The sequence below is a fragment of the Pseudorca crassidens genome, chromosome 8 (assembly GCF_039906515.1).
Source record: "Pseudorca crassidens isolate mPseCra1 chromosome 8, mPseCra1.hap1, whole genome shotgun sequence".
Classification (NCBI taxonomy): Eukaryota; Metazoa; Chordata; class Mammalia; order Artiodactyla; family Delphinidae; genus Pseudorca; species Pseudorca crassidens.
In genome coordinates this window covers 47,138,935-47,153,015 of record NC_090303.1, presented here as the reverse complement: position 1 = coordinate 47,153,015, position 14,081 = coordinate 47,138,935, and positions in this window count along the sequence as shown.

Below are 14,081 nucleotides of genomic sequence, written 5' to 3'. Positions count from 1 at the left end.
AAATAAATCTGAATATATTAACGTGTTACTTTTTTTCATTAAAAGGAGTAAAGCGTGCAAATGCAAGACTCAGAGTGTGAAGAAATGGTTGCACCCCATATAGTGGCCAAAGAAATAGTATTCAGAACATCTAAGGAATTCCTACATATCAATGAGAAAGATGTAAAATCCAATAGAAAATAGGCAAAAAACTTAAACAAGAAATTCACGAATAGGAAACCCACATGATAAGTAAACAAAAAATACCCTTTGCCTCATCTGTAATAGAGGAATGCAAATGCAAATCACAATGATATTGTATTACACAACCTCCAGATTAAAATAAGGAATTTGACGAATAACAAGTGTTGTAAAAGATAGGAAATAATGAAAACTCTCATCCTACTTGTGGGAGTATAAATTAGTATAACCTCTTTGGAAAACATTTTAACATTCTCTTACAAATTTGAAGATGTTTATAGCCTATACATACTATTACATTATAATGTGGTGGTTGATTACAGACTCTGCTGCCAACTATATGGATTTGAAGCCCATCTTTCTAGTTCTGTGATCTCGAGCATATGACTTTATACATAAAAAGAGTAAGGTTTTGTCCTCCTACCCTGCCTCCAAGAATCAATTTTTGCCCTTGTGGGGATTAAATGAGTTAATGCTCAGAACAGTTCCTGGAAACTAAACACTATAAAGTGTTTGCTGAACTGCTCAGAACAGTTACTGGAAAATAAACACTATAAAATGTTTGCTATCATTGTTATTTGCTAGTACTGTTGTTATTAATATTACTTTACCACCGACAAAATCACTCCTTCATATGTACACTTGTGGAGGATTAGGATACTATACAAGAATGTTCATGTAAGAATGATTTTAGCAGCTGCCAACTGGAAACAAACCTAATGTCCTTCAACAGTAGAATGGATAAAAAGTTATGGTATAGTCATATAACAATGAAACAATGAACTCTAGCTTCTCATAATACTAACTGAAAGAAGTCAAATACAAATGAATACATATGGTATGAATCCATTTGTACAAAGTTCAAAAGCAGCCAGAATGAAACAAAATTGTAAGAGACGCAGATATTAGTGGTAAAATTGTAAGGAAATAACAGTCATAAAAATTGGAAGGATGGTTATTTCCATGGGAGTGAACAAGGTTGTGACTGGTAATGGACATACGAGGGTTTTTTGCGGTCCTGGGTGGGTATGTTTTATATTTTGACTGGGTGATGTTTATGTGAATGTTTATCATTATTATTCAATTATACATGTATATTTTAATACATTCTTCTGTATATCTGGTATACCTCATTGAGTTTCATTTTTTAAACTAGTAAAAACTTTGGGAGTGGGAAAGATAGCTGTTGTTTAAACTAACAGCAAAGGAAAGAGAAATAATAAAATAAAAATCTCTAAATAGACTGTCTGAAAGGCTTTTGGAGACACTTGCTTAAGATCATAGGAAGAAAAAGATATCAACAACCTCTTGCCCTGCCCCACACACGGCATATTGGGACTTATTTAAAGAGCATTTTACCATTGTGTATGATGTTGTATCTTTAAAGATACAGATTACTGGGTGCCCACTCTGAAGATTCTATATGGGATAGGGCCTGGGCACTTAAGAGGGTTAGACAGTTTTTAAAAGCTCTCTAGGAAATTTTGACGAATTTCTGAGATTGTTTTTAGTAAAGCAGTAGAACTCAAACAACAACCACCCATGATTAAATAAAACAGGAAAATAATTATTTTGTTTCAATTAAGGATCAACAACAAGTTTTCTTTCTTTTTAATTAGCTCGCCTCTTTCTTTTAGCCTAAACAAACTCTCCACAATTTTGATGTATTCATAGCATTTTATGAACTTGGTCAGTATGGTAATGTAAGAACACACCTGTTTGCGAGGGAAAATAAAGGTAATGTTACTTTTGTGTCTGCCCTTGTTGCTTTAATTCATCTTTTATAAAGGTCTTTGCTTTCTCGCCCTTGGCACCAAGTTAGTTGATGTGTTTCAAATAAACTTGGCTTTGCAGTGAACAATACTTGAGGGTTGTTTGCATTTTCTCTTGGTTTCTAATTTTGTTCTTTTGGTAAGAGACCTGATAGAGAAAGGACTAGAGGATCTTTGTAATGTCAATTAGATTCATATAAAATTACTGAATTTGAAGATGGTAAGTTTATCTAGCCTAATCTCATTTTTCATCTTTTCATTTTCAGAATTTATTTGATTAAGAAATTCATTTTGACACTCAAGATTAGTGAATTTGAAACACTAATTCACTTATTCCAACTAGTTTTGTGTTCTGGATATCTCTTAAGTTTGACAGAAACATGTAGAAATGCTGGGTTCAATTGGCAATTATTATGTGCTTTAATAAATGTATCATTTTTGTACAAATTGTAAGATTAACTGGTTCTATTTTAACAAAGAAATAAGAGTTCAAAGCTAGATACCTGAAATAGTACACCCTCTTCAGGGTTTCAAAACATCTTTGTGCAAAAGCTGGTAAGAGCTGAATAGGGAATAATTGTTGCTAAGCAACTTCAAAAGAATATCTGCATAGTAACAACATATCTATTGAATACTGCCACTCACCCTAGATGACTGAAATGGTACCAAGCACCAGGATAGTAAAGAATAGTAAAATTTTAAATTTAAAATATATATCATAATGAACTTAGAAGACAAGCTCACTCAAAAGCAATTTGACTTTAAAATATGATTAAACAAAAAGACTGTGGTAGATACATTTGAAGGAACTGGATTTGAATTAGTCAGTATTTTAAATCAACTTTTCTAAAGTAGGGAGCAGATGTGAGTTTTATCTCAAAGCTGAGGTTTATGAAACATGTGAGCGACACCTTGTGCCTTCTAGAGCCTAAGAGACACCTCACATCATTTAACTCCGATGCCCCAATCTTCCTATAGAGAATACAACTTTCCTAGGGCAGGAATTTTGTCTTGTTCACTGATGCTTTGTTACTACTTAGAACAGTGCTGCCCACATTGCAAGAACTCAGTAACTATCTGTTGAATAAAATATCTAAAAATAGTGTACGAGGGTCCATTCTGGAGACAGAAACTACCATTAATTTGAATATGAAAAGTTTAAAATTAAAAAAGAATTAAACATAATAGGGAAGTAACTAAAGATGTAAAGGGACCTCTAGAGAATAGCCTGGGGCTGAGGGAGGGTACCCAAGGAAGGACAAAGTTGGAATGAAGCACCCTCCCCGAGGCTGGGATTCTGAGCTCACTGGAGAAGGTGTGGTTGCAGCCCACACAATAGCAGAGATGCTTGCTGTGTTGCCCAGGCTCTAGAGCTAGTCTGTATTTTCCAGGCAAGCAGGAAATTACCCTCTGGCAGGTATGCTGAGGCAGGCTGGCTGGCAGGCAGGCTTGCAGAGGAAGTTGGGGTAGTGGGACCCTGCTCACTGGCAGGACAGTGCGCAGCCTGGGGTGTGCAGTGTGCATGTCTGGAGGGCCTTGGAAAACAGCTCAGGGAGTGCCGGCAGGCCGAGGCTGGCGGCAGGCACGCAGAGCGAGCTGGGGCATCAGAAGCCTATCTGTGGGCAGAGTGCCACAAGGCCTGGGATGCTCTGTATCCGTGTTAGGAGGGCCATGTGAAGTGATCACCGGTTCAGGCCAGGCTACATACAGCTGGGGCAGAGTACCACTGGCTATCCCAACACACGTGCCACTGACAGCCACACAGCAGGAGCGAGAAGCAAAAATGGCAGCATACCACACTCTGGGAGAGAAATCCCATCTCCTGCAAAAACCCTCCATTGATAAAGCTTAACACGGTGCTCACTGCAAAGGAGAAATATTTAAATCTCCAGGATCACAGAGCCAGTAATGCAGGCTGACTTTGGAGAGGAGCCTAAATAAACATATCTAGCACAGATAGCTCACAGAGAAGGCTTATTATATACCAGGCATTGGGATGTATAAGGATTTTCTCATTTAAACGTCAACTTCCCTATGACTGAGGTTGCTGTGACTTTCACCATTTCATCCATGAATAATCTGAAGCTTAGGAGTGAGGTAACTTGCCGGAGGCCAAACAGCTGCTCAATGCAAGGTGCTGGGATCAGCTCTTTTAGTTTGCCTATCACCTGTGCCTTTAACCATTACACCATTATGCTCCTCAAAGGAAAATATAATTGAATTGGTCAAGGTAATAGATTGGTCCCCTGTTGGGTCAGCACCTACATGTCATGTCCTATCAAGTGGCCCTTTAGACGTGGCTTTGCAGTAGTCTAACTCACTCAGAGGTCTCGTGTTGCCCACAGGGTCTCAGCATTCCTTTGGCACCTCTGCATCAGAGACGAGCGCCCCACACTGGCCACCTAGGAGTCATGCCAATGAACAAGGCGGTCTCCGCTAGAATCCCCTATGCAGGGAGACACTGGCATGGCAGTGAACGCTAGACGACAGCATAGCAACTATCCCAAAAGGAGGAGATTGTGAAGCTCCTTTCTGAAGTCCTTAAGTCCCACAAATGGGCCCTAAATCTGAACAGAGCTGATAGTACCTTACAAATTCAGAAATGGAGAGAACTACAACTGTTTACTCCCAAACCACACCAAACATACCTCACATTGTGTTCTAGGGTTTTGACCTTGGACCTCTTCTCACTCCCTTCTCCCCCCTGGACACTCCATCAACTTCTTTTGCTCTCTTACCAGGCATTTTCATGACTCCCAAATCTCTATCTCCAGGTCAAATCTACTTGTCGTGAGTTCCATATCTCTGAAGCCAGCCACCCCTAGATGTCCTAAGACCCAAAGACCACAGTTCACAACCGAATTGATGTGACTGCCCTAAACCTGATTACCCTTCAGTGTTTGGGCTTCTTTTTCTGAATTGAATCACCAGCTGTCATTACATGAGGCTGTGTATCACCCTCGATGGCTTCCTGTCTCACCTCCATGTGAAATAAATTCCTTTCCCGCCTTCCTACCTTTAACCTATTCATCACCAATTCCTGTTGATTCTAATAGTATTCGATATTTAATAGCTCTTACATTTACTCAGTTTTTTCTGTCAACACTTTCGCTTCTTCAGTTCAAGCCAGCATCTCGTCTGGATTTCTGCCACACCTTCTTAGCCACCTCTAGTATTGACCCCTCCAACCTATTCTGCTGAATTCAGCTAGGATAATACAATTTGAATTTGAGAAAAATTATGCCACTTTCCTGCTTGAAAAACCCTTCAACCATCTTGTTGAGGGTAAGTCCAAACTTCTTACCAGGTGTATTGTACGACGCTTTATGATCCAGTCTGTGTGTGTCTTTTGAATCGAGTGCCACTCAGGAGATAGAAACCATACCAGGCACTTCCACTGAGATAATTTAATATAAAGAATTGTTAACTAGTTATTGAAGAACTGATAAAGCAAAGAGAGAACACTAAGATATCAAAGAGAGAGATTCCAGAAAGCAGCTATCAATTCTAGGGCTGGGAGAATAAAGGGAGAGGTTGAAATTATTAAGCTTCAGAAGCTTCGAGATGGTGATTTGAGCAGCTGAAGCTCAGACCTCTGAGGAGAGCGTAGGGGACAGCTAGTGGTCGCGTCTCTGAGATGGTCTGATGAGGCCAGTTTGCAAATGGCAGAGAATGAGCTGCCACTTCTAAAGGGAAGTGAGGCTGGGCTGACCCTGAGAGAAGTGAAGAGCAAATAAGCAGCACGCAGTAAGTAACAGGAGGGAGCAAGCCTCTTCCTCCCCCGCCTGTCCAGTAGTTTTTCTCTAGCGCCCCCTATTGGCAGAGCCTAACAAAGCCTTGCGGCAGAGCAGAGATGTGATTTGCAGAGGGGCAGCCCCAACCTCACAAAGCAGACGGTGGGTTTGAAGCTGAGAGATCATAACCTAATCACTGACAGACTCCTCCCTTTGGCTGCTCAGCACACAAACACATCACTTCTATGCCTATTTGTCTTCTAAACAATGACAAAAACAACTCTATGTTTTTATGCATAAATGCAACTATCCTTTGTTCAAATAAAGATATTCTCACCCTTTTCTCAAAATGAGGGGCCCAAAGTCTCAACCATAAATGAATCCACCTTCATTAGCAGTCACGCTATGTACCTCTGGGCCATAATAATTCCCCCAATTCAGTCACAGTTCTATCTGAATATTTGGTCACCTAGAGACTAAATGGTAAACATATATAAAATAGTACGTGGAAGGATGTGAAAGAAAAATAAATTTGTATTTACAAATACACACAAATACACCCATTCATACAAAATGCAAAGAAGAAATAATATATAGCCATTTAGTCATTGTTTCTACAGCTATTCACAGGGATATGTTTATAACTTCCTTCTTCCACTACCTATCTCATGTTTCCTTGCGTCTCAGCCATAACTTCAGAAGGTCAAGGTTTTGTGCCTGGTGGGATGTTCTAAACCTTCATTCCTGAAGGGTCAGAATCTTCAGTGGACCTGCTATTTTTTTGGTTGGGGGAGGCAGAGAAATTTCTGCATTCCACATAATTCTCCCTGCTCTAATGTAGCGCAGCAACCCAACTTCCTTTTAGTCATCAGGATCGCTCATCTCAGCAGTAGATTAAGCCCATCTTTACCTGTAAGATCAGTAGCATGAGGACCTAGGTGTCAGTCTTAACTTCTAATTCAGTAGAACCACCATTGTGTGCAGTGATGGAAACATTGCTCCTTTCTAAACTGGCAAAGTCCAAGGTTGTGGGAACAGGAATCAAAAATTCTGCACTTGGATTATTAACAGTGAGGGAAACCACATGGAATTCCATATGTCGATTCCCGGACCTGTAAGCAGCTCTTGCCAAGAAATCACCCTCAGCAAGAAGCCCCTTTTCTTGTCACTTTAGCAAAGTTTTATTGAAACTAACTTTTTTTTTTTTTTTTTTTGCGGTACACGGGCCTCTCACTACTGTGGCCTCTCCCGTCGCGGAGCACAGGCTCCGGACGCGCAGGCTCAGCAGCCATGGCTCACTGGCCCAGCCGCTCCGTAGCATGTAGGATCTTCCCGAACCGGGGCACGAACCCGTGTCCCCTGCATCGGCAGGTGGACTCTCAACCACTGCGCCACCAGGGAAGCCCGGAAACTAACTTTTAAACCAGACACCCCCATGCTCTACTCATCTCAAGCCCAAGCATACCTTTCAAATCTTTTAATCACACAATCCCTTGCTTAACTTGTCAGTTCTTTCCGTAGATCAAAGAAGTAGAAATGAAGAAGTAATTAACAGATGACTAGATCTCTTCCTTAGCTTCCCATTCAGTAACCTCCCAAACAAACTGTGACCAAACTGTATGAACAAGATAACATCTAGAGGAAGATCACAAGAAGCTGATGAGCCTGCACGCAGTGGGGGAGTGGTGACAACTCTGACCCCCATCTCCATGATTGACTGAGATGACTTCCCTCCTTCCCTTTTAAAGTTTCATGGCCGAGCAGAAACTGGGGAGGTGATTTTGGGGGGATGTTGAGTCCACCATCTCCCCAGGTTGCTGACATTCTGATTAATTCTACCGACATTTGTGAGTACGTAATTGATTTTGTAAGTGGTGAGCAGTGGGGCCCCCATTCAATAACAGACCCACGTATTCCGACTGTGGGAGAAACAGTACCATATATTGGTCACTGATTAAAAAATGTCAACTGCATCCTGTAAAATAGAGCCCCATCCATTCAGGATATTATCTCCAACTGGCATCATAGCTCGTCTTCAGGAGGCTGTTCCACCACTCTACTAGGTCAGCTGCTTCTAGGTGATGGGTCGTGGAAGACTGATGAACTCCACTGGAATGAGCCATTGTGCACTTTTGCTCTGAGATGAGGTCCCTGATGAGACGAAATATTTATGTAATCCCATGATGATGAATAAAGCATACCAGAGGTTCACAAACTGGGGTGCTGGCAGGGAACTATAAACAGGAAAGGCCAATTCATGTCCAGATACAGTTTATTTCAATGAGAATAAGTCCATGCCTCCCCCATGCAGGGAAGAGACCAATGTAATCAAACTGTACCAGGTAACTGTCTGGTCCCTCTGGGGAATACTGGCACATCAGGGGGCTCAGCATTAATCTCTGATGTTGGCAGCTCAGGCACTCAACAAGAGTGGAAGCCAGGTCAGCCTTGGTGAGGGGAAGTCTCCATTCCGGCCACCATGGCCACTTTGTACGTGGGCTCACTGAGTAAGCACTGGGGTAGCTGGGGAGAGATCGAATGACATCCACACACCATGTTAATTTGTTCTCCTGATTACTGAGAACCTCCTCTGCAATGGATGTGTTTTGATGACCAGTCACATGGGATACAAGTATCTTCACACTCTGTGCCCTTTCTGAGAGATTCATCTTCATACTTCTTTCCCAGACCTCCCTGTCTGGTGTCTCCCAATATTGTTTTTTCCAAGTCCCTGATCATCTGGCTCAACTGTTAACAACTGCCCCTGAATCAATGTAGGTACATACTTTTGTCCATCTTCTGGTGCAAAGTGAACAATCAAATAAACTGCTTGAAGTTCTGTGCAGGAGTGCAATGCTGCAGCCATTCTGGTTGGTGCTAGCACGTTGTGCAGAAACATCTGTACACCAGGACTGAGTTTTTTCCTTCTCAATCAATTGGTCAAAGGAACTCACAGGGGCCATAAACGTGGACTGAGGGAAAAGAGGTAATGCAAGCAAAGTAGGTGTCAAAGAAGTCTGAGCCATCTCATCGTAGAACTTGCTGATGGACTGCTGCTGTAAACACAATTGACGGTTTAGTGAGTCAGCACCCAGTTTGTTATAGGCAGCTCAGGTCACATAGTCACTCGATATCTCATGGTTAGGCACTTCATCTTTATCAGTACCTCATAGCAAGCCAAAAGCTGTTTCTCAGAAGGACAGTTTTCTGCAGAAGAGGGTGTGAGTTTGCTTTGAAACCCTTTAGCTCTAGGCTGTGATTCTCCTTATGTCGCTCACCAGAGGCTCGTACATCAGCCCCATTTGTTATAGACATTTTGGGTCTCGGTGGAAGCCCTGTCCTAAGGCCCAAGTGGAAGAGCAGTTGCGCTGTATTCTTGACTTGCTGTAGAGCCTTCTATTGCTTTGGACCCCACTCAGAAAAGGCAGTCATATGAGTTACTAGATAAATGGGTAAGAGTGAAACCCTCATCTTACACTTTCCTCTTTCAAACGTGAGCCTTCTGGTGAACTTCACGAACCTCATGCAGTTCCATGAAGGTGGCATGTTTTCTTTCTGCTTATATTTCTGTAGCCATACAATGTGTGTCCTAGTTCTGAGACACTCAGGAGGCAGCTGCACAACAAATTGAAGCCTAAGCTTGCTGATTTGCTGCCTTTCTCCTTTTTGAGGACAGGCGGGGCAATAGCGGAACTTCAGATCCAAGACTGTCCAAGCCCCTTTTCTTTATGTCCTAAAGGAGCATACTCTTTTTGCTTTGTCCATGTAATCATCTCCCTTTAAGCAAGTAAGTCTACTCACTGGCAGTTTTTTGTTCCTATCTCCTCTCTACTTTGTTCTACCCATTTCTTTCCTGCTTAGAAAGTCTTCTCTCTTCCACCTCTCCCCTCAAATGCTGCCTCTTCATTTTTAGAGCCCTCCAGCTTCAGGGTCCCTAACTTCCCTGGACCAACCTATTCCCTTCTCTCTGGTTCCACACTGGTCTCTCTCTCCTTCCCTAGAATTCCTCCAACATGGTTTAAATGCATCAAAAGAGACTGAATTTTCTTCTAATACATAAGCTCCCTGTGAGAGAGAATTGTGTTTTTCTCATTTTTTTTTCCCTTTGCAGTTTTCACAATGTATCCATACCTACCTATTTAAAAAAAATGATTTATTTGGCTATGCCAGGTCATAGTTGCGGCATGTGGGATATTTAGTTGTGGCATGCAGACTCTTGGTTGTAGCATGTGGGATCTAGTTCCCTGACCGGGGATTGAACCCGGGCCCCCTGCATTGGGAGCGTGGAGTCTTAGCCACTGGACCACCAGGAAGTCCCCATGCATATATTTTGGCTAATTGTTCCATTGGCAATTGAAGCCCGGGCCTTGCTGCTGGGACGGGTGGTTGACAAGAGTTGGAGTGAAGTATTGCTGCCTTGGCAAGGTGGGTGGGGACCACCCCATGGCACTGGTTTTCCTGCCTTCTCTGTTGTGTGAGCAAAGCAGGCTCTTGGTGAAGCATCTTGTTCCCAAACTTGCTTTTCCTGGGCTGTTTGTCTTAATGTTCACGAGGCCAGAGAGGCCTCCCAAGTTATCCCAAACTCTCCTGGCTGTGGAGACCCAAGCAGAGTTAACCACAGGTCCAGTTCCCCTTCCTCTTCAAGTGGTTGTCTGTCTGTCTGTCTGTCTGACTGACTGACCAGAAAAGCTAAGTGGTGGGTCAGCGGTTCAAAAACAAGTCACAGGCAGCTGTGTGGTGCTTCTGAACTTTAGGCAGAATCCAGCAGAAACTGATCTTGCCCCTTAAGGTCTGTAGGTGGGATGGCTTCACTCAGATCAGGGTTTTAAACAGAAGTTACAGCCAAACTAGAGTAAAAATGCTCAGAACAATCCTTTCACTGCAAAGGAGAAAAGAAAACCCTAACTCTACTGGTCAGGGTTCTTTGTGGCAGAAAAAGAATCCCCTCCACCTGGTGGAAAGATGCATGTGGAAAGGGTTTGGTTGGCCCATGGCATCTACACAGCCAGGAGCGAAGAGTCGGGAAATGCATCCCACCCAAACTGAATTAGTTATAAGGGAAAAATCCCTGCTCCTCGCACCTATGATGCTAGAGTCGGGACGGTGGAAAGACACTGGCATGCCCCAGAGAAAACCAGATACTTCTGTCCTTGCACCTGCTCAAAGCTTTGATGGCTTTGCCACATCCCCTGGTGCTCCCTTCGGCCTCCAAGTCACACTCAGGTGGATCCGCTTGGCAGAACCTCAAGGCCAGGTCACCAGAGTGAGTTTCCCGTTTGGATGGTTATTCAGACCGTCAAGGCACAATAGCCTTGCCCAACACAATTGGTTCCTTAGCTTTAAGAAAGGATCCAGGAGAGAGAGCATCCAGAGCAACAGCGTCCCAGAGGCCCTGGATGCAGCTTGTGACGTCCCCAGTCACACGCAGTGGGTACGTTTTGGTCACAGGAAAGGAAAAGCAACGAGTGTGGATCGTATCAGCAAAGGGATACCTCAGAGTTTAGGATCCCTGAGCTTAAACACTTTCCTAAGCATGTTAGCTTCCCAAAGTCACTGTGATGAGCTCCCACTCGTTACGGCAGCCACAGTCCCTAAATCACAGGTTATACAATAAACAATCCTGATAACTAGGTACAGCGTACTTAGCAACATCTTCGGATTCCTCAAATTAACCACAGTGGATACTTCAAGAAGTTTGACCAAAGATTGAACGGTGCTCAAGCATCAGTAAGATTTACAGTCCAGCTATTAATTCTTTCCTTTTAGCAGGTCACTTGTATAATCCTGGCTGAAAGTCTGGGTAATGCACTTTGCAGCTTTTCCAGCATCTATGGTCCAGGAAGCCAAACAAGAAGAAAGTTGGAACAGATGTTGTGTGGACCAGAACACAGAAGTACCACACCGTCTAACTGGCTAAAGGCTAAAAATCCCTAGTCCGGGAGTCTGGCAACAGGCCTCCGAAACCATTTACCCTAAGTTGTAACTTTGGACACATCACATACTCTGGTTTTCAACTTCCTCATTGGCCACAAGAGAGATTTGGACTGAACCGCTTTAGCGATTAGGCTAGCTGTAACACTGTATAATTCCATAATTTGGGGCAACTCTCTTCCAAATTCACTGAGCTTCAGCCCCACAGAGGACACATAAATAGGCAGGCTGTGTGTAACTGATGCCTTTAAATCAAAAATCCATCCCATATCAGAACCTTAGCTCTTCTGCATGGTCCTGCTATTCTCAGATATGTGAAATCATTTTCTTGCTCTGGTGTCGTGGGACTTGTATAAAACTCAGTTGGCTTTAATTCATGTCCATAATATTCCATTTTACAAGCTTAAAATCTCTAAGTATATTTTAAATTATTTTGGACATTTAATTTCTGGAAAGTACTATATATATATATGTATATATATGTTATTATTTTTTTAACTTGCAGCATGCTCTTCAGGCATTTTTGTTGCTATTCTTGGAGGATGATAGAACTGGAGCATCTTCTTGCTGATTGCTGGGGAAGGTCGCTTTTACATGTACTTCCGCACTGGTACAGGAAGCACTGTAGGCTCAGAGAGGGATAGTTTCCCTGCACAGCCTTCCCTGACCCCTCAAGACCCAGTTAGATGTGCCTTCCAGGTGCCGCAGGAGGCTGCTCCTTACCCCGTTCCCCCCCACCCCCACCCCGTGGGGCTTATCACACCGCGTTGAACTTGCCCGTGACTCGTCTGTCTCGGCTCTAGATTAGTGGGCTCCTGGAGACCCAGGAGAGTCTTTTGTTCTCCACCGTGTCCCCAGCACACAGGGAGACACACTGTAACTTTAATGCACATTTGTTGACTACATCACAGATTGAATGGCTGTGTGGCCCCGGGAGAGTCCAGGTGGGTAATCCAGTTTCCATCTCTGTCAAAATGACATTTTTTTGTTGAACTGGCGTCTTTTCTGTGCAGGACCACCACCATGCAGGGGCTGGGGTGGGTCAATGGCTGTATTTGCCAGATAGGTTTGGAGCAAGGGTTACTTACAGGCTCTGTGGCAGGTGGGCATTTTCTAGCTCTTGGAAAAGTATTCTTTTTTTAATAAACAAAAGAGCACTACATAAAAATATTGTGTCAGGTGGCATCAACTCTTGTGGCAAAAGCAAAACTACCTCAATGGAACCTAAATTCATAGTAAAGAGGTGTCAGATCGTTACCTTCTAAGTTCAAATCCCTACAGGCACTTCTGTATACAAACACAAAACGAAACAATCAATCGTTGACTACTGATGATGTCTACACGTAACCATTTATTTACTACCTTGGGATCTTTCTCTCTGGCTTAGCTTTCCTCACAAATTTGCTTCTTAAGTCCTTGCCATAGGGATGGTCAAGCTCTATTTATTTCATTATCTTTTTAGAGTGATATAAACTTCAGAAAGACATTGAAAGGGCGTAATGATTACAGAGGCAGAACTGAGAGAGATGCTATGTATAAATTAATTTAGAAATGAAAAATCCTCTCACTGAAAGTGATATTCACCTCACTGCAGTGGTCACCGAACCACCCCCCTCTTCAAGTTGGTTATTTTTACAAGTTTAATGGGCTGAAACCTAATTGTGTCAAGTCATTTAGTCCAGATGATAGGGATACTAAGAAGAGATTAAAAACATTAACATATCTCGTCAAATTCTTTTGAGTATTTCTCAGGGGCAGTTTATCTTCTGCCTTTGTGGGTGAGATTAATTTTGGGAAATAGTCAAGTGTAATAAATACAATGGATGATTCATCTGACAGTACCCAAGGCTTATCACACAAAATGTTATGATAGATAGGCTGATTTCCTGTGCAGGTGAAAACCAGTTCTGTTGAGGAGTTGGACACACAGCTGATAAAGCTTATACGTGGAGGGTTTTGTGTCCTGACATTTGCTTTCACAGTTCTTCATGTGCCGCCCTAATCCTCAACCCTCTCAGTTTTTAAACTAATAGACTAGGTTTATAGGTCTTGAATTATTTCGTTCTCAAAATGACCTCCAGCTCTTTTGGCTTCTTCCTCTTAGTTTTAGAGCAAGGCTATGATGGAAGAGACCAGAATGCGCTTCTACCTGAAAAGGTCTGAAAGCCTTTAGTGACGGGGGAATGGAGAGAGTGTGGGCAGCCCAGGAGAGCAACTGGGAAGCTTAGCAACCTCTGAGGGAAATAACTACACAACAAGTCCCTTCATTTGTCTTCCTCTGTGACATAAAAACAAATCACCAGACCTTCCTGAGGTCCACACATCTATCCCTTTTACACTCAGAAAATGCTAAGAGATCCAACTGTGATGGCTTCATTAAATCTAGAGTTGAGCAAATATTTTATATTTTATGTCTTTGTCTCTAAAAATGTTGTTATCACAAAATAATCCTGATACATAAAAG